This window comes from Choloepus didactylus, chromosome 17 (genome assembly GCF_015220235.1).
Source record: "Choloepus didactylus isolate mChoDid1 chromosome 17, mChoDid1.pri, whole genome shotgun sequence".
Lineage (NCBI taxonomy): Eukaryota > Metazoa > Chordata > Mammalia > Pilosa > Megalonychidae > Choloepus > Choloepus didactylus.
The window spans coordinates 10,654,661-10,674,284 of NC_051323.1; the positions used below are offsets into that span (position 1 = coordinate 10,654,661).

General features: G+C 37.1%; 1 long non-coding RNA gene across 1 annotated transcript in view; it reads right to left on the reverse strand.

Annotated features, from left to right (window-relative positions):
- Positions 1-3,984: 3,984 nt before the first annotated feature.
- LOC119511974 overlaps positions 3,985-19,624 on the reverse strand; it is a 54,186-nt gene continuing 38,546 nt past the window's right edge. Inside the window, exons 2-3 of the long non-coding RNA XR_005212301.1 lie at positions 4,439-4,597; positions 3,985-4,083 (exon numbers count right to left, since the gene is read on the reverse strand). This is a non-coding gene — a long non-coding RNA (uncharacterized LOC119511974). The remainder of the gene's footprint in view (positions 4,084-4,438; positions 4,598-19,624) is intronic.

The window sequence follows — 19,624 nt, forward strand, 5'->3', positions numbered from 1 at the left end:
GAAGGTGAGAGGAGAAAGAAAAAGGGTGCCTTACCTGCCCTGCCAGGCTTGGCAGTGGTTGTGCTCCTTTACCTGCGGCACAGCCCCTATCAGGAAGTCTCTCCCCAGTGCCTGAATCCATACCTCCTACCAGAAAAGTTCACCTGCACAACGTCATCTCTCACTGGAATCCATTAACTCTATTTCTTTGTCGTTCTTTAGGCAAAGCAATGGTGAAATTTTTCAGATATGGCTACTCCCTGGGTGTTAACAATCTTTTGTTGGTTAGTGTAACCCAAGACAACATTTTGTAAGTAATTTAAAAGTGAACATGTTCCACTGTTCCCTTTGAGTCCATCTATTGTATGATGGGAATTGAGCACAGACTAAGGAAAACAGGAAGAGGATGAGTTGGAGCTGGATCTTTAAGGTCAGAAACCTGGAAATATAGGGCCCTTGAAATAAATCACAGGAACACACTCAACCCATGGGATGTTAACCAGTTGTTGTTGCTGTTGTTGTTGTTATTGTTGTTGTTTTTTTAAGACAGAGAAAAAAAATATGCCCAGTCATTTAGATCTCTATTTCACCCTCCCTTCTCCTTCCCCAATAGTAGAGGGGATGCATGGGAAAGAGAATAACTTGAGGATAGAAAGAAGAGATCATCTCACCCTGCTTCAACCTCACCACAAACTTCTAGCTGCTAAAGCTACAAAAAGGTCTAGCCTGCAAAATGGGGATGGGAGGGGAAGTGCTTTAAATGGGATTTAAAAATGCACAGGATTGGGCTTTGAATATGAAATGAGATGGTTTGAATAAACTGAAGTGACTGACATTGTGGAATCTAGTCAAAATTATAAAAGGAGTCACAATTTAATGGAAAAGGAAATTTATAGAGAAGAATTGTTGAGCAGTTATAGGAAAAATAAAATGGTCTCTCATTTAAACCTGTGATGAGCTGAGACTTTTCAACAAATCAATTGTATTAAGTGTGATCTGTTAAGGACACTTAGCTTTAGGCTTAATCAAGCAGTAACAAATATATAAATATATAACCATTGCATTGAATAAGCTCAATTTATAGGATTAATTATTAAGAAATGTATTACTATTTCCCTCTGTCTATCTGAATAGTCAATGGCTCTAGACTTTCCTCATTCTCTGGATAAAAACTTGGTAAGACCTCTTGAATTTTCTGCTCCCTCTTTCATTGATCACTTTAAAGATACAAATCACATTCTAAATTCAATATATGAAATGCCTTCTGAGAATAATCCAAAATCAAAACTTGATTTGGAGTTAAAACTTCCCTATTTCCCCAGCTGGAGTCCAATGCTAAAGAGAAGATTCAGTGCAGGAAAGGGTCAAATGGTCAGCTTCCATCTAGAACGTATATTCCTCCTTTCACATCTTTCTAACTATACTTAGGACCTCCTCAAGGGAGCATGCATATTCTTACTTAAAATAGCTTTTAGTAAATTAATTTTAGTAACGTAGCCTTGGAGATTTCTTTGGATTTCACAGATATTTAAATCAATGCCCTCCCCCTCTGTCTAGTGCTTTTGTGAATTCTTCAGAAAAATATCCCCTTACATTGTTGCTTGCAATATTCCTTGAATTGGTCGAATGCATCTCTATATAGGGTGCTTGTTTAGAGCTCCCTTTCTCCAACTACAGGGGAAGAGGAAGAGAAATCCAAATCTCCAACTGCTAATATTGTATGCCCTCAATGGGGAAAAGGCATTTGAGAGACATAAGTTCTTGAACCTCCTTTGCAATATTGTTTCAGTTGTCTTTGAAAATCAGCAGAAACTTCTATTTTCCAAATGTAACAGTGATGTGGGACCATAAGGAATTACCTTCAAGGGTTGAAGTTAGATTCCCAAAAACTCATACACAACCCTCCCCCCAACAAGCTCAGAATACTTGTGTCAAAGAGAGCCTGTTTTCTTTGCTCCTCTTCACCTGTTGGTCTCATTCAGCACTGGCTGCAGTGAGCAGAGAATTTGATTGTTTGTGCACCTAGGCATCATCAAGTGTGCCTGTTACCCCCTTGAGACCCTTCTCATGCACCTTTTATAATCTTTGTTTGCAGATTCTGTAACAAAGGAAAGTGAGAGCTGCTTTGCAAACTCAGAGGAGCCCTTGATGTCTTACCTAGCACACTACAAATTAATTGAATCCAAATTTTATTTCTGTGAGTAGGAAGATAAAGTGAGCTCAGTGGTGAATCTGAGGTATCTTGAATATCATGAAATTTCTACAGGAGGGAAGGATGTCCTTACAAACTGTGTCAAACACAAAGCTCTGTGGGGAAAAAGTCAATTCACCCAAATAACCAGTTTGACTGTATTTTCATTTTTTATTTTTATTTTATTTTTTAACAAGTAGTTATATAGGAAATTTCCAAAGTTGTTAGGAGTTACAATACCATTCTTTCAGTTATTTCCTTATTGTGAAATATAACAGATATGCAAAAAGGTGATAGCTTTCAAATTACAATTTAACAAGTAGCTATAGAATGAACTTCAAAGGATGCTGCGGGTTAGAGTTCCACCATTTCAATTCTTTCCTTCTAGCTATTCTAATACCCTAGCAACTAAGAAAAAGAAAATTATATAGAGATTCAGTATTCATAATCTTTTGTTAAATTCCATCTTATCTGTGCTACCTCTTCCTCTAGTTTAATAACTTTCCCAGACTTCAGGGATGTCTAGGCAGTTGACCACCTTAACCTGTTCACATTGAAAAGGGGGTAAACGGTATTTTATTGTCAATGAAATTGACTGGCCACTTGATGAGTTGTAACCAAGCTTGTAAACAAGTATTCAATGAATTGACCATTGTAGAATGGTTAGTTTAGTCCTGTCAATAGAGAGAGTGAGGATTATGAGTTGAGAGTGACCAAGTCAGGATGAAACAATGAATTAAATGAAAAGCATAAAGAAGCATCTTGGTTATGCCTGACTTCATTCTCTGAGCTCCTAAGAATTTTATACTTAACATCATAATATTTTTCCACTGTATACTATCTACTATCCATCTGTTCTAGTTTGCTAATGCTGCCGGAATGCAAAACACCAGGGATGGATTGGCTTTTATAAAGGGGGTTTATTTGGTTACAAAGTTACAGTCTTAAGGCCATAAAGTGTCCAAGGTAAGTCATCAACAATTGGGTACCTTCATTGGAGGATGGTCAGTGGTGTCCAGAAAAAACCTCTGTTAGCTGGGAAGGCACGTGGCTGGCATATGGTCTGGAGTTCTGGTTTCAAAATGGCTTTCTCCCAGGATGGTCCTCTCTAGGCTGCAGTTCCTCAAAAATGTCACTCTTAGTTGTTCTTGGGGGTGTTTTTCCTCTCGTAGATTCTTCGGAGCAAAAGTCTGCTTTCAACAGCCATCTTCAAACTGTCTCTCATCTGCAGCTCCTCTCTCAGCTCCTGTGCATTCTTCAAAGTGTCTCTCTTGGCTGTGGCAAGCTCACTCCTGTCTGACCTTATATAGTGCTCTAGTAAACTAATCAAGGCCCATGCTGAATGAGCAGGGCCACACCTCCAAGGAAATTATCCAATCAGAGTTATCACCTACAGTTTGGCGGGTCACATCTCCATGGAAACAATCAAAGAATTACAATCTTATCAACACTAATCCATCTGCCCCCACAGGATTGCATCAAAGATAATGGCATTTCGGGGGACACAATACATTCAAATTGGCACACTATCCATTCAGAAAATCTATTTTCCCTTATCCAATGGAAAATATTTTGTATATTTGAGCCACAGATTAGACCATTCATTCCTTGAAAGAAGGCACTGGACATATTTTTCATCTTTGTAGCCCTGGTTGCCATTACAGTATCTGATCACTGGTAAGAAATTAATACGTTCATTTTGAGTGGAATGGCATTTGCATTGAATCTATTTCTGTTAAGAGTATCCCAACTTTTAGAAGCCATCTTGTTTCATAATAATTACACAAGAAATTACTTACTGTTAAGCTAATTGTGTGCACTCAGAGAAAGTCAACTTGCAGGACCCTCACCTTCCACGATCCAGGTTCTTTTTGAAGTGGGGTTTGTGGTGTATCCATTGCCTTGTCTCCCTCCTATTAAAGATAAAGGTTGAAGAAAATAGTCACAACAATTTTAGGTGCTTGGGCATAAGGCAGCAGGATTTTAGCCAACAAGCAGTAGGCTGTTTTATGTTTACCAAGAAGTTGAACATAAGACAAGGGTACTCTGAAGATGAAATAGGTCATATGCAAAGAAAAATAGCAGATGGTGGAAGTCACAGTTTAGGCATAAATCAGTCCATTTAAAGGAAAGTGAGAGCACCTGATAAGCAGAAATTAATGAAGAAAATTTAAAGTGATGCATTCTCAATTAACAGTAAAGACATATTCTGTAAAATTCCATAGAAATGCTAGCCTTTGGGGGTAAAAGTGAAATTAACAAACTTACCTTTATGCTAAAATTCCCATTCTGGATAGTTCATGTAGGATTTGGGGTAGAAAAGGACCAGAATCTTCCCCAAGAAAGCAATGCATGCTGAGTATATGGTAGAACAAATGTATGCAGTAGGACATATCATCTCCTCCAGTGAGTCGTTAATTGTGTGGTCTGTAAAATGGAGAGGAAGTGTTTAATGATCTGATACCCCCTTCTGTTTCCCAAATTGGATTCTCTTGCTTCCCTTCCCTGGTGCACAAGTAACTTTATCTATTTTAGAATCTTCCCATTCTAAGGAAGACAGTCAGTAAACTGACACCTGCTGAGAAAAGGTCATTTTTTCAGTCCAAACTAAGACCCCAGAGAAAGCAACACTTCCTACAAAGACCTCACTGATGGTGTATGGCATCAGTGTCTCAGATTATGACAAAGAATTGGTCTTTTTCTTTTTTGGGTGGAGAATGCTTTTTCCTTGTGTCCTTCAAATTGCACAATATAGACAACTTTCAACTCCAGATAGGTAAACTCCTTTTGCAAAACTCATTAAGAGTCAAACGGGATACTAATATGGTCAGTTTCATGCAAAGTGAGATCAGTTTTCCTACAGAGGAACTCTAAGTCCTTTAGTTACTGAGGACACTGAGGTCTGGGTAGTCACATATAAATACCTGTAATACCGGAAATAAGCAAAAATGTCTCTAGAAATGAAGATTGAGGAAAATAGAAATTAATAAGGAATGGAACCTTCTCCACATTTTCAAGCACAGAGCAGATTTACGTAACTTCATTTTATGTAAACTGTTGGGATTATAGCTTTCAGAGGCTTTATTATCTATTTTGTTTGTTGTATAATTTTTCAGGTCTTACCTTAGTGATAATCATATGGGGTAAAGGAAGGCTGTATAAGAAATGTTCCAGATTTTAAGAAAGGCAAAAGGTTCAAAAATATGGTGAGATCTATTGAAAAAGCTGGGAGAAAAATAAAAATGACAAAAAGATGAAAGTGAGGAGAGAAAAACAACTAGAACAGGACTTTGGGGGGAAGGGGATTTAACACCCCCTATACATTTTAGAGTGTTTATGTGTATCAAGTATGACTTTGATTCCAGCTCTTTACCAAGCCATAACAGTCACTTATGTCCAACATGTTAGGGCTGCATGATTTGCATATATGCAAAACCTACAGTCAGCTGGATGGATGGGCATAGCAGAGTCTGTATGTGCTCCATTTTTATCTGAGTCCAACATATTCAAGTTTTTCAAGTATAAAATGCCTGAATGTTCACATTTTGGTGGCACTAGCATTTACTGCCATGATATCCCAGAACTCTGCTTAATGTTCTATTAGGAGGGTTTTGACCTTGCATTGAAGAGAGCCCCAGTGCTGGACCAAATCCACAGTAATGGCTTGGGCTCCCTCCTAGGAGACAGGTGGAATCTGTGCCTCAAAAACCATCATGGACACTCACCTAAGAAGTAGATACTGTGGACTTCTTCCCCTACCCTAATTAATATGTGAGTTAGAGGAAGTCTTACTTATATATGAGTCAGAGGAAGGCTTATTTGAGACAGATTTCATAATTTTATACCAGATAATTTTTTTGTCATGAATCATTCTATAGTAAATAAGCAGTTTGAAAATCCTGTCTCTGGTTAATTTCCATGTAATTCTATCAAAGTAAGTGGAGTGAATGTAGCACAGTTTACTTTAGGGTTTAGATCACTGTACCTTTGCAATACATCTATTATTAGCTAAAAAGGATTGAGTAGTGAGGCTCTCTGTTCCTGCCATCACTGCATAATAACTTCAGTGAGAGTACAAGAAAGATACCCAGACTACTACCTGTGTGTGTGTGTGTGTGTGTGTGTGTGTGTGTGTGTCTGTGTGTATGGTGAAGGGGAGAAATTTGGGGGGTGATTTATCACACTAAAAATAAGAAGGGAAACGAGACTCTTCTGTCAGCTGAACCCCAATGTCGTTGCCTTTAGTCAAAGAGTGTTGCCCTCCCAATCATGCTAAAGTTGATATATTTCAATTATCCTGAAGTCTTACCTATACGCAAGTGGGGGTAAACAATTGACACTTATAATTATACACTCACTCAGTAAGAGATTATGCTCAGTGTGATATGCTAAAGGGGGAGAAATTAGTGATGTGTTTTAGGGAAAAATGTGAAAAGTTTTTAATTTTTTAGGCTATGTCATAAATTGCATATTATATTCAATCCTTAATGGGTATGAGCAAAATATATACCAACCAGGTCGACAGCACTTACTTACAGTGATATGCACACACAGAGGCCCACGCTCACTCAGAATCAGTAGCAAGATATAACCTCCCTGCCTTCCAACACAGAAGTTCCCATCACCTACCATTTCTTTGCTAACAAATAAATGGTTACAAAGCACCTCTGGGTGTGTGCCCAGGGTTACCAGGAATTCCTTTGAGATAGTACACAGGCATGGAGAAATAATAATATCCATGACTCCCTAAAGTTCTTTACAAATCAGATGCCATGAGTTAGGAATCATGATGGACCTGAGCTGTGCCAGTGTTGAGGTGTTCAGGAATTCCCTAGAGTCAGCATAATGAAGAATGTGTTACCAATTTTCTGTGTATACATCCTCAGAGAGGGAATATAGCATAGCAGTTAAATCAGACTACCAGATTTAAATTGCACCTTGACAGTTTACCAGATTGTCAATTTTGATGGGTTACTTTAAGAACTTTAAGTCTGAGTTTCATCCTCTATAAAATGGAATTATAGCAAATATCTCATGGGACATAGTAAATGCTTTGCAGATATTAGTTATAATAACCTTGTATATACTGGATACTCAGATCTTCTTAGCACAAAATGAAAGTATCAATATTACAGTGTGGGATTCATATCAAAAATTTGAGAGGATACTGGTTTTTAAATGTCTTTGATATATGATCAATAAAACCACCATTTGAGTTGATTTCTAGACTGGTGCTGTCCATTGGAAATATAATGTGACCCACGTATATAATTTTAAATTTTCTAGTAGCTACACTGAAAAAATCATGTTAACATAAGAGCAATAAAAAATTGTTAATAAGATGTTTTACGTATTTTAGTACTAAGTCTTTGAAATTCAGTGGTGTATTTTACTCGTATAACTCATCTCAAGTCAGACGAACCTTGTTTCAAAGATTTAATAGCCACATGTGTTTATTTGCTACTACATTGGATAGTGCATCTTTAGAACACAGATCACAAATACCTGGCACATATGATACAGTTTTTCCCCATGTGCCCATGGAAGGCTTGACACTCATTTCTGCTATGCCAGAAAATAATCACAACCTCTGTCTTAACTTCACACTCAGGCAGTCACTATCCTCAAGAATTAGCATATGCCAAGAACTTACTTGTATACCTGGTCTATATAAATGTCAATAAGTCAATATATAGTCAATATAGAGGCAGATTAATTTTCTTAGGTCACAAAATTTTCCACTAATGCTGGCAATCATGAATCATTAACCCAATGAACCAATTCTCTGATACTATGATTTTTGGCAAAAAAAAAAAAAAAAAAAAAAAAGAGTAGCTAAGGCTAAATATTTGGTTTACAGAAAACCTATCTCTAAGAAATAATTCCTTACCGCTATGTGATGGGAGGGCATACTTGTAAATGTGTGTTAAATTGTATAACTTATGCCTAAAAATAGGATGACTATGTTTCGAACATATACATTAAAACCCCTAGGTTAAAAAAGTTGAAGTAATTTTGATAAAGGAATGATTACTTTCTTCAATCCTTTCTGTCCCTTCTACTTTCTCTTTTTATTTTAATCCCACCTATTCCTCTCATGCATTTATCTTTTCTCTCCAATCTCCCCCCCACTTCTCTCTTTTTCTTTCTCTCTGTGTATTACTCTCTCCACATCTCTCTCCATTTCTCTCAGTAATATATCAATAACTATTTGCAGATTCTTAACACCAAACTTCAGGAACCAATTTCCTCCTTCCACATCTGGGTCCTGTGGACCATAAGTAGATTTATGTCAGTAAGCAGAACGTGGCCATTTGTGAAGATACCTTTTAAAGGCGTATTCTTCATGACTGCCTGAGAAGGCAGCTTTTACAATGAAGTGGAGGATTTTGTCTCAGGTTTCCATTAATTTATTTCTAAATAGCTGTAAATTTGGCATTGCCATGAAGAGAATACCCAGTTGCTGAACTGAACAAGTCTACTTTGCACACACATGGTCAGACTGTGTAAAATAGCCGCTTTTACTCTATAAGAAAACACGTATTCTTGTGCTTCTCTCTGCTCCAGAAATTTCTTGCAGGCTTTTCAAACAGAAAAAGGCATTGTCCTTGAGAAGGAACTCTTTGACTGAATCTACCCAGCAACTCATTAGCTGAGAAACTTGTAGGTGGGGATGCTCCAGGGCACCAACAAATGGTTTAATTGGGTACAAAATTCCAGAAGGCCATGTGCAGATTGACAGCATTTTTGTCCAAAAAAAACAGGGTGGTTCTAGCCTTCTGCAGGGAAAAAAAAAATGAAAAACGTGCTACCTGAACAGAATATGTGATCTCAAGGAAAGTGGCCAGTTGTTCTATATTCCCAACTCCTCCTTCACTTGCTCACAGAGGCCTCAACTTGTACCATTACAGATTCATTTCTGTGACTTACAGCTTATCCCTTATTGAAATGCGACTGCTTCTGAAGGTTTTGCCACTTAAATATGAGTGACTGTTCAAGTCCTTTCCAATTAGATAAAGTTGTAGCTGGCACTGCATTAACCCCAGACTCAGAAGGGCCCTTTAGTATAAGCATACGAACAACAATGACTATGGGAAAATAACTAGGCATAAACACATTCTAAAATGAAATACAAGCTTTTTTTCTCAACCGTTAGCTCAGGACAATTTTCTCTGTTGCTTATGCATGTGTACATGTTACAGGCAGGTGATAGTGGCAGAGAGAAGAAAGTTTTCCTGCTGCTCGCTCCTGCCAGTCTACAGGCAGTGTCGCTTACACGCAAATTGCCCACTTTATTCATATGGAGAAGCTCTGACCTTTTAAAAATTATTCACAATCTTGTGCCTTGGCTTATTAAGCAGGTGGTTTCCAAATCTGACACCTTGTATTCAAGGTCTCAGAGCGAAACCGTTGCTGAAGTATTATTTATCTCTTTATAATTTATTACTCTTAAGTAGCTTCTAATGAGTTTCATTGATTTGCTCATTGTGCTTATCACAAGGCAGGTTGGCCATCTGTCTAAGGGTGTTGACATTCACATTGATTTTGAAGGGCCTTCAATATCTTTCTTCATTTGGGCAGGGTGGATGAGCCCATTCACAAACAAATAAGTAATTACAAAGATAATCCTTTCCATTTCTATCCAGTGGTTTTAACATGCACACACACACACACACACACACACACACACGCACGATATATATATTTATAGTGAGAGAGAACAAAGAGAGATAGAAATGAGAGATACGCACATGCATATACATAAAAAAATATACATGTATTCATATATATGTGTGTACATATGTGTATATATATATATATATATATATATATATATATATATATGAGAGAGAGAGAGAGATAAATGTGGCCATGAATGGGGTAGAGGACATCTCTGGAAATACAGGGTGGGTCTTAATAATTGTTGACTTCCCCACAGTGCTTACTGGGTTCTAGGCACTATTCCATAAACTTATTTACTCTTTACAACAACTCTAAGAAGTAAATGCCATTATTATTCCCATTTTACATATGGGGAAACTAAGGCACAGAGAGGTCACACGGCAAGTTCTGCCTCTTCAGTCCTAAACTGAAGGACTAAGGAGACACAAAAAGACTAGATAACAGAAGAACAAAGAATACTTCCCCTATCCCATCCAAATAATCTTTTAGAGAAAGAGCGTGAGGGATACCAAGCAGAACTTGACATGATTTTAAAACTTTCAGTCAGACAATGAGAGCCTGCCTGGCTGAGGCTGGTGGAGTTGGTTATCAGGATGGAGCAAGGTACACACTGATCTAGGAAACAGTGCATGTGTCTAGGAGAAGGTCTGAGGTGGTTTTACTGTCATTCATAGTGATCGGGACATGACTTCTGAAAATGGAAAGCGAGAACAGTGGTGAGCTGAAGAAAAATCTACAAGCACACCACCTTGGTAGAAGTCAGAGGCATCTCCAAGAATCCTGAGCCAGAGTAGTATACATGGACAAGGGGAATTCTTACTTTAATGATCCCTGCATGCATTCAGCAACATGGATCCTGAAAACCAACCGTGTGCATCTGGAATAAATGTTATATAAAAAAGTTAATATTCAAGTTATTCTCTATTAGCATATATGCTCAGGTTTTGGCTATGTCTTACGTTCTTCCCAGTACACCAAAATAATGAGCCACTAGTGAAAATATTTGCCACCTCAGACTCCCACCTGCAAATGATTCCATTATGGATTCATTCAATAGAATACAAATATAATAGACATGGAAAAGTCAGAGCTACACCTATACAGTTCTTTGAAACTCGGCAAAGTGCTTTCCTGTTGGTTATCATATCTTTACCATCGTTACAGTTCAGGTAGCCTTATTTTCCTGATTTTATAAAGACAGTTTCCGAAGAAAACTTTGCTTAGCAATAATTCTCCTGAATCTCCTGAATCTAGGGCTCACCATGGGCCAGTAAGTAAGTGCGGCTCTTTCCTGCTCTCCTGTCTCTCACAGCCATCCTCTCAGGGTGGAGGCCTGCTCATTCCCAAGGGCACAGAGGCCCAGAGTTTCCATAATTGCTTAAAATCACCCAAGAATTGGTGAGGTCAGTAAGTGTAAAAGTGTCTGATTCTAGCATGCACTCTTAACCACCTTCTGATTAGTCAATTTTACACTCCAAGAGCATGTAAGAGGAGTCCTGTGGTCTTGAACACCTTGAAAATGTTCCTGTGTAAATTCCACAGAAGCTGCAAATCATTGAGGCAGGCATCAGTCAAAACTTACCTTTCTCCCATCACCTGACAGAAAATCTGCTGTTTTTCCATTCTTATATTGGGCCTTGAGTTTGGCATATTAAATGTGACAATCCACCTGAGATTTACATAGTCTATTTGTATGTTGGGTAAGACTGCAACAACCCAATCACAACTGTCAGTTGCATCTCAACAATTCCATCAGTAGAACGTCACTAAATTTTGCAGATAATTCCCTCAAAGCAGTGGAAGCCACTTAGGAATCTGTTGTTGATTCCAACTTTGTATGGGGCAACATCCTAAGCAGTTGGTTCTCAAAGCTTACTAGGGAGTGTTGGAATAATCACCCACTTCTGTCTATGATGAGGAAGTTCCAAGAGGACAAGTGATCTCTTACTGCCACTGCCTTCAATCACAAAACAAGTTAAAGATAAAAGTTGAATTTGAGTCTAGATTCTCTGATTCTGAATTAAGCACTCCTCCTATTCTAGAACATGTGTCTCTTGCTGAATGTTCTGATCAATGCTAACTGATGCAGGAGCTCAACATCAGCCTGCAAATACTTTCCAGAGCTGTTATAAAATAGAGGACAGAGAGCAGGACCTTGTGTTGGAGAATATTTGGTTTCAATTCTTTTTAACATAACCATATCCTGAATGGCATTTTATCTTCAGCACTGATCAAGCGCCCTTACTCTAACTGGCTTCTCCTTGCTTTCTCTGCCTTGTTCAAGTATACAACTCAACTCTTCCAGGCCAAATCATCCACCCAGAAGGCATAGTTTGAACTGGCAGCAACCCCAGACACTAATAGAGCTGATCTAGGAATTAACTCTGGGGGCGGCTAACCCCAGCAAAGTTCCTCTTAGGCCACAAGCCATCAAATTCTCTTCTGCATGCTAATTAATTATATTCCCCACTCCTTAAATGCTGACCTGGGGCTGCACACTATAGAGAGGAAGCAGTTGTTTATGAAATATAATATCAGGCCCTCTGGGAATTGCTCTATTTTGCCCTACTTCCCTCTAGAACAATTATATGGCCCTTATCTGATTGCTAAAATTTTGAAGTCCTTATCAAGGATGAACCATTCATTGCAAAATAAGTAGTCAACCATAAATTAATGGAAATCCCAGCTGGTTAGCATAACTTAATTCTAAAGGATTGTTTTCTGTGATCTTGAGTGATTAAGCCCAGTGGTGACCAAATTTCCCCATCCATAAAATACACCAGTTGGAGTAGATTATATCTGTGCTAGCTCTGCAGGATATTCTGTGATGACATCTTGTTTAAAGCACAAAATACCTTGGAAAAGAAAATAGATCATTTAGACAGATGGGTGTATAAATATTTGAAACCATTTTTTAAAGGAAATAATTCCTTCCTCTCTATATAAAGACAAAATATGTTGATTATAGGCAATTATAAATGCTAGAAACTATAAAGAAAAATTTTTAAAACTACTTATAATCTAATACTCAGGCATAAGAATATTTAATAGTTCAATGCCACCCATGTATTTTATGTGTCTGTCTGTCTTTAGGCAATGAAGTTCAGATGCAACTGTTTTAGTATCTTCGCCTAAACTTACCATGTGAGCACATGCACTGTGATAATCGTTCCTACAATCATTATTTGGAATGACTGCACAATTTTCCTATCATACAAAAGTCTCAAGGTTTATTTATGATTTGGTTGTCTTTACTCTTTGTCTCTGATGAGCATGCTTTTCATAAATCTTTGAATGTATTCATACAATTTGCATAAAATAAATTCCTATTAATGCAATTATTGGGTCAAAGAGAAAAATGCCAACTATCCCTTCAAAAAGCTTTTATCAATATATACATGGTCCCCCAGCAGTATGAGTGTGCCTAAAAGCTAATTTTTATATCAGGAATAATTTGCATTTTTAGAGCATTTTGTAATTTGTAAGTTATCATCATGTATTGATCTGCTTAAAAATGCTAAGAGGGGAAAAATGCTCAGAAGTAGGCATAAAAGTGTCATTATCTTAATTTCACAAGAGAGGAAACTGAAAATCAGAGATATTATATGATTTGCACAATTACAGACTAAAATTAGCAAAGTTAGTAATCAAATTAAAGCCTTCCAAAGTTTGGTTTAAATGTTTTATAGCATCTTTCTGTTTCATATGGGATAGTGAAAAGAGGAACACAGTTCTGGGTGGCTCAAGTGTGGAGAGAAAGCAGAGGTAGAGCTGGCAAGGGAAGGATGATACATTCAGCAACTCCAATGTCAAGAAACTAAAATGTGTGAGAAGAGGTTGCCACGTTTGAGACAAGTCAGTCACTGATTACAAAGTTCTGAGTTTTCCAAATATTCCATTTTCAAAGAATTAGGACAGGCATAAAGTTATCCCTAGAGCTACAGAACTCTAATGAATCTGCAATATGATATTTTTTGCTTGGGTAAGAAGGAGTAGTTAGCACTCTCCTGACCCAGAGAATGCCGTATTTCTGCTCCACGTGGATTTGCTGAAAGTCAGGTGTCACCAAGGGATGCTCACAGGAGACTGAGTTTAGTAAACCTTGATTCAGAATCACAGTCAATTACAGCGATTGATAGCTGCTCAACCACTGTCAGTGTTCTTGCTAAGAAAATTCCATTTTTACTGAGAATTAACAATGTCAACATGGTGAGATGAATAATGGACCTGAAAGATAGCCAGGTCCTAATATCTGGAACCTGTGGGTATCTTACCTCACACGGCAAAAGGCACTTTGCAAATGCGATTAAATTAAGGAACATGAGGTGGGGAGACAATACTGAATTGTCTAGGTGGGTAATAACAAGGGGTGCCATAAGAGGAAGGAGGAAGATTAGCATTAGAGAGGTAAGATGTAAGGATGAATAAAAAAGTCAGAGGGGAGAGAAGATGCTACGTTGCTGGGTCTGATGATGAAGAAAGAGGTCATGCTCCACAGAATGCAGGCGGCTTCGAGAAGCTGGAAAAGGCAAGAAAATGGTTTCATCTCGAGAGTTTCTGGAGGGATCTCAGGCCACCAAGACCTTGATTTTAGCCCTGTGAAACTGACTCTGACCTCCAGAAGTATGAATTATTTATTTAAAAATAAAGTCACACTGTTTCAAGCCACTACGTTTGTGTTAATTTTTTGCAGCAGCAATATATTTTTTTTCAAATTTTTCCCCAAATTCCACATGATTGTTGAATAGAAGATCTATTTAGAGAAATTATTTTTGAGAAATCATTTCTATTTAGAGAAATCATTTTGTCCTATTTATAAATGGATTCACAACCACAGGAATGCAGTTTAAGATTTGACCATCTCTTTTGCTGGATACATGATCAATCCCCAAAGACAGTTTAGCCAAAGATGAAATATGATTCAAATAGACATAAAAATATAAAGCATCTAAGAAAGAACTCAACCAAGAATATAAAAGCCCTCTGCAAAAAGATGTCAAATATAATGAAATAAAGAAAAGGTGATTTGAATAAATTAAGAGGTATTCCTGGACAGCAATACTTAATATATTTTAAATGTCAAATCTCTGCAAATCACTCTATCATATTATGCAATACCACTAAAATTTTCTAGTTGGGTTGTTTTAGGAATTCAATAAACTTTCTCTACTTTGTATATGGAATTATGATGGTCTACAAAGCACTACTTTTGGAGAATAGTAAAGAATGGAGATTTTCTGTAAAGATATTAGTACATTTTAACACAAAATAACAGTGGTATGAGCATGAGGATGAATTATTTGGACCAATGGAAGAAAACAGGGAGCTCAACCCTTGTATTTATTGGAATTCAATAACCAATAATGCTGGGAGCAAATTCAATGGGAAAATTGATGTAAAATAGATGATTTGCAAAAATGTGTCCATTTTGTAGAGGAAAATCAAATTGAATCTGCCCTAAACAAAACATACACCTAAAAGCAACATATAAGGGTAAGTTTGGATTAAGAACATGTATGAGAAAAAAGAAACATTATTAAGTGAATGGAAAGAAATGGTTATTATCTTTTTAAAATAAACTTTCCTGGGATAAAATTTTCATTTAATATAACTGACCATTTTAAGGTCATAGTTTGATGAGTTTTGACAAAAGTGTACTGTTTATATGCACATATATATACCTATCTGTTTATACCTATATACCAATACAATCAAGGCATAGCACATTTCAGCAACCCTAAACAAACTCCATCCTGCCCTGTCCCAAACAATACTGTTCTACTCATTGCCCAAGATAGCAACTGGCTGTGCTTTCTGTCACTGTATATTAGATTTGTCTTTTACACAGTTTCACATAAATGGAAAGACCAGGTTTACTATTTAATGTTTAACTTTGTTCTCTCAGCATGATTCTGACAGGCATCTGTGTCCTTTTGTATGTCAGGATTTCATTCCTTTTATTCTTGAGCAGTATTCTATTATATGGATTTCCCATAATTTGTTTATCCATTCACATACTTTGCATTTGAATTTTTAAAATTTATGGTAATTGAAAATAAATTTGCTATGGACATTAATACCCAGTTCATTGTGTGGACATTTATTTTATTTTTCTTGTTTAAGTACATAAGAGTGGAATGAATGGATCATAAAAAAAAGTTTAATTTTACAACACATTGTGGAATTATTTCCCAAAGTGATTATACCTTCCTTGCCAACATTTGAAATTGTTAGTCATTTTAATTTTAACCATTTTAGTGGGAACATAGTAGTACTTACTGTGAATTTAATTTCTATCCCTTGAATAAACTACACTTGGTCCTGGTATATTATTACTTTATGTATTGATGGATTATATTCCTAATATTGTGTTAATAAATTTTGAATCTATGTAAATGATGAACACTTGCTTGTATTTTTCTTTGTTTGTTGCTGTTGTGTGACTGTTTGATTTTTCCTTGTGTTTTCTTTGTTTTTCAATTCAGGGTAATTATGACCCTGAATTGAAAATGATATAGGAAGTTTTTCTTCCTCTCTATTTTCTTAAATACTTAGAGTAAAATTATTATTCTTTTTTAAACATTAGTAGAATTCTCCAATGAAACTATCTAATCCTGAAGTATTCTTTTGGGGATATTTTTAAACTTCAAAATAAATTTCTTTAACGCACAAAAGGTTATTCATGTTATGTATTTCTTCATGAGAAAGAAGGTAGTTGTGTTTTTCAAGGATGTTGTTTATCTGATATATGTTTACCAAACTTGTGGGCATAAAGCTTTAAATAGTATAATTCCCTTACCTGTACATACTTTTGCTTTAATATGATCTTTTTTTCTAGTTTCTTAAGGTAGAAGCTGGAGATGAATAACAGAGGGAGAAATGGAAAATTCACAAATATGTGGAAATTGAACAAAGTACAAGTAAACAGCCAATAGGTTAAGGAGGAGATAACAAGAGAAATTAACAGGTATCTTGAGGTGAATGAAGATAAAGTCACAACGTGCTGAAACTTATGTGATGCAGGAAGGGCAGTGCTGAGTGGTCTATTTATAGCTCTAAATGCTTGCAATAAAAAAGAAGAAAGATTACAAATACAAGGCCTAACTTCAAAACTGGAAGAACTGAAAAGAGAGGAGTGGGTTGACCCCAGGGTGAGCAGAGGGAAGGAGATGGTGGGGACTGGACTAGAGATGAATGAAAGGAAAGTAGAGGAACAATGGAGAGAATCAACAAAAGCAGGAGCTGTTTCTTTGAAAACATCAGTAAAATTGACAGACCTTTGCCTGGACTGGTGAAGAGGAAGGTAGAGAGGATACAGATAACTAAAATAAGAAATAGGGTAGCAGGGGGATTGTTACTGCTGACCCCACAGAGATAAAGGGGACAATGAAAGATACTGTGGACAACCATAAGTCAACAAATTAGGCAACCTATATGAGATGGACAGTTTCCTGGAAGCACACAGACTAGTTACATTGACTCAGGAAAAGAGAGGAGATCTCAAGTGATCTAAAAAAGAGATTTAATCAGTAATCAACAACCTAACAATAAAGAAAATCCCAGGGGAGTTTTATCAAACATTCCAAGAAGAATTAACACAAATCCTGCTCAAACTCTTCCAAAAAAATCAAAGAAGAGGGAACACTCCCTAATCCATCCCATGTGGCCGACGTCACACTCTTACTGAAGCCAGATAAAGACACCACAAGAAAAGAGAATTACAGGACAAAATCTCTTGTGAATATAGATGCAAAATGCCTAAACAAAATTCTAGTAAAATTAATCCAACAGCATATTAAAACAATTATACAGCATTATCAAGTGGGATCTATCCCAGATATGCAAGAGAATAAAGAATAAAGGTAGAGCCCTACCTCACACCATACACAAAATTAACTCAAAATGGATCAAATGCCTAAATAAAATAGCCAGAACTATGAACCTCCTAAAATAAATTGAAGGCAATTACTTCGTAGATTTTGTGCTCAAACACAAGCACCAAAAGAAAAAAAAAAAATGAATGGGATCTCATCAAAATTAAAAATTTTGTGCACCACAGGACTTTATCATGAAAGTAAAATAACCATGTATACAATGGGAAAAGGATTTAGAACCATATATCCAATAAGGGTTTAATATCCAGAATATAAAAAGAAATCCTACAACTCAACAATGAAAATACAAACAACCCAGTTAAAAATGGGCAAAAAGACATTTCTCCAAAGAAGATAAACAAATAGCCATAAGGCACATGAAAAGATGCTCAATATCATTAGCCGTCAGGGAAATGCAAATAAAACTACAATGAGATGCTATTTCACATCCACTAGAATGGCTATGTGCTGGCTTGAATCGGCTGTGCACCCCATAAAAGACTGTTCTCTCTCTTTTTTTTTCTTTAATACAGTTTAATTGAGATATATTCACACACCTTACAGTCATCCACAGTGTACAGTTATTCACAGCACCAACATGCAGCTATGCATTCATCACCAGAATCAATTTTTGAACACTTTCCTTATTCCAAAATAAAAATAAAAGCAAAAAAGAACCCTCAAAACTTTCTATCCCCCCTCCCACCTTATTCTTCACCTAATTTTTGTCCCCATTTTTTCCACTCATCTGTCTATACACTGGAAAAAGGGAATGCAAGCCACAAGGTTTTCACAGTCACAGAGTCACACTGTGCAAATTACATAGTTGTACAATCGTCTTCAAGAATCAAGTTCACTGGGTTGCAGTTCAGCAGCTTCAGGTATTTCCCTCTAGCCATTCCATACACTAAAAACTAGAAAATGATATCTATATAGCACATAAGAATACCCTCCAGAGTGACTCCTCGACTCCATTTGAAATCTCTCAGCCACTGAAACCTTATTTTGTTTCATCTCTCTTCCCCCTTTTTATCTAGAGGATTTTCTCAGTCCCACAGTGCTGAGTCCAGGCTCATCCCCAGGAGTCACTTCCCACGTTACCAGGGGGATTCACACCCCTGGGAGTCATCTCCCAAGTAGGGGGGAGGGTAGTGATTCACCTGCCGAGTGGGCTTAGAGAGAGAGGGGGCCACATCTGAGCAACAGAGAGGCTCTCTGGCAGAGATGCTTAGGTACAATTAAAAGTAGGCTTAGCCTCTCCTTTGCAGTGACAAGTCTCACAAGGGAAAGACCCCAGATCGATGGCTTGGCCCACCAAATTGTTAGTCCTCAATGTTTGTGAGAAAATCAGCAGTAATCCAGGTGGGTAAGTCCAACATTTCCACATTTCTCCCTAGTTCCTCTGGGGGGCCCAGCCAATACACTTTTACTCCCTGTCCATATCAGTCTGGGATGTATTGGGATTTCATCCCAACCTGTAAAAACTCACCAAAACCCACTTCCCATTCAAAGCTCCATGCTCCTATAGTGTTCAGACAAACTGATCGTACAAGTTAATTATCTAGTGTGCTACAGAAAATATAGATCCTGCACCAAGCAAACATCTCTTCCCTTGGTCTCACACAAAAGTTGTAGTTTTAAAATCCAGTCAGTATCATCCTTTACCCTTTGGCCTGATTTGCCTTAGTCCTAACCAGATCTGCTTCATTCATCTCTAACTGAAGTCTGAACTTTTTTTCAGCTAAAAGACTGCTCTTTTAATCCACTCTTATGGGAGCAGATCTTTTGTGAGTGGGATATTTTGATTAGGTTGTTTCCATTTATTACAAAATGTGATATATGCAATACTATGGAATATTATTAAGACATAAAATGGAATGAAGTCCTGATACATGAA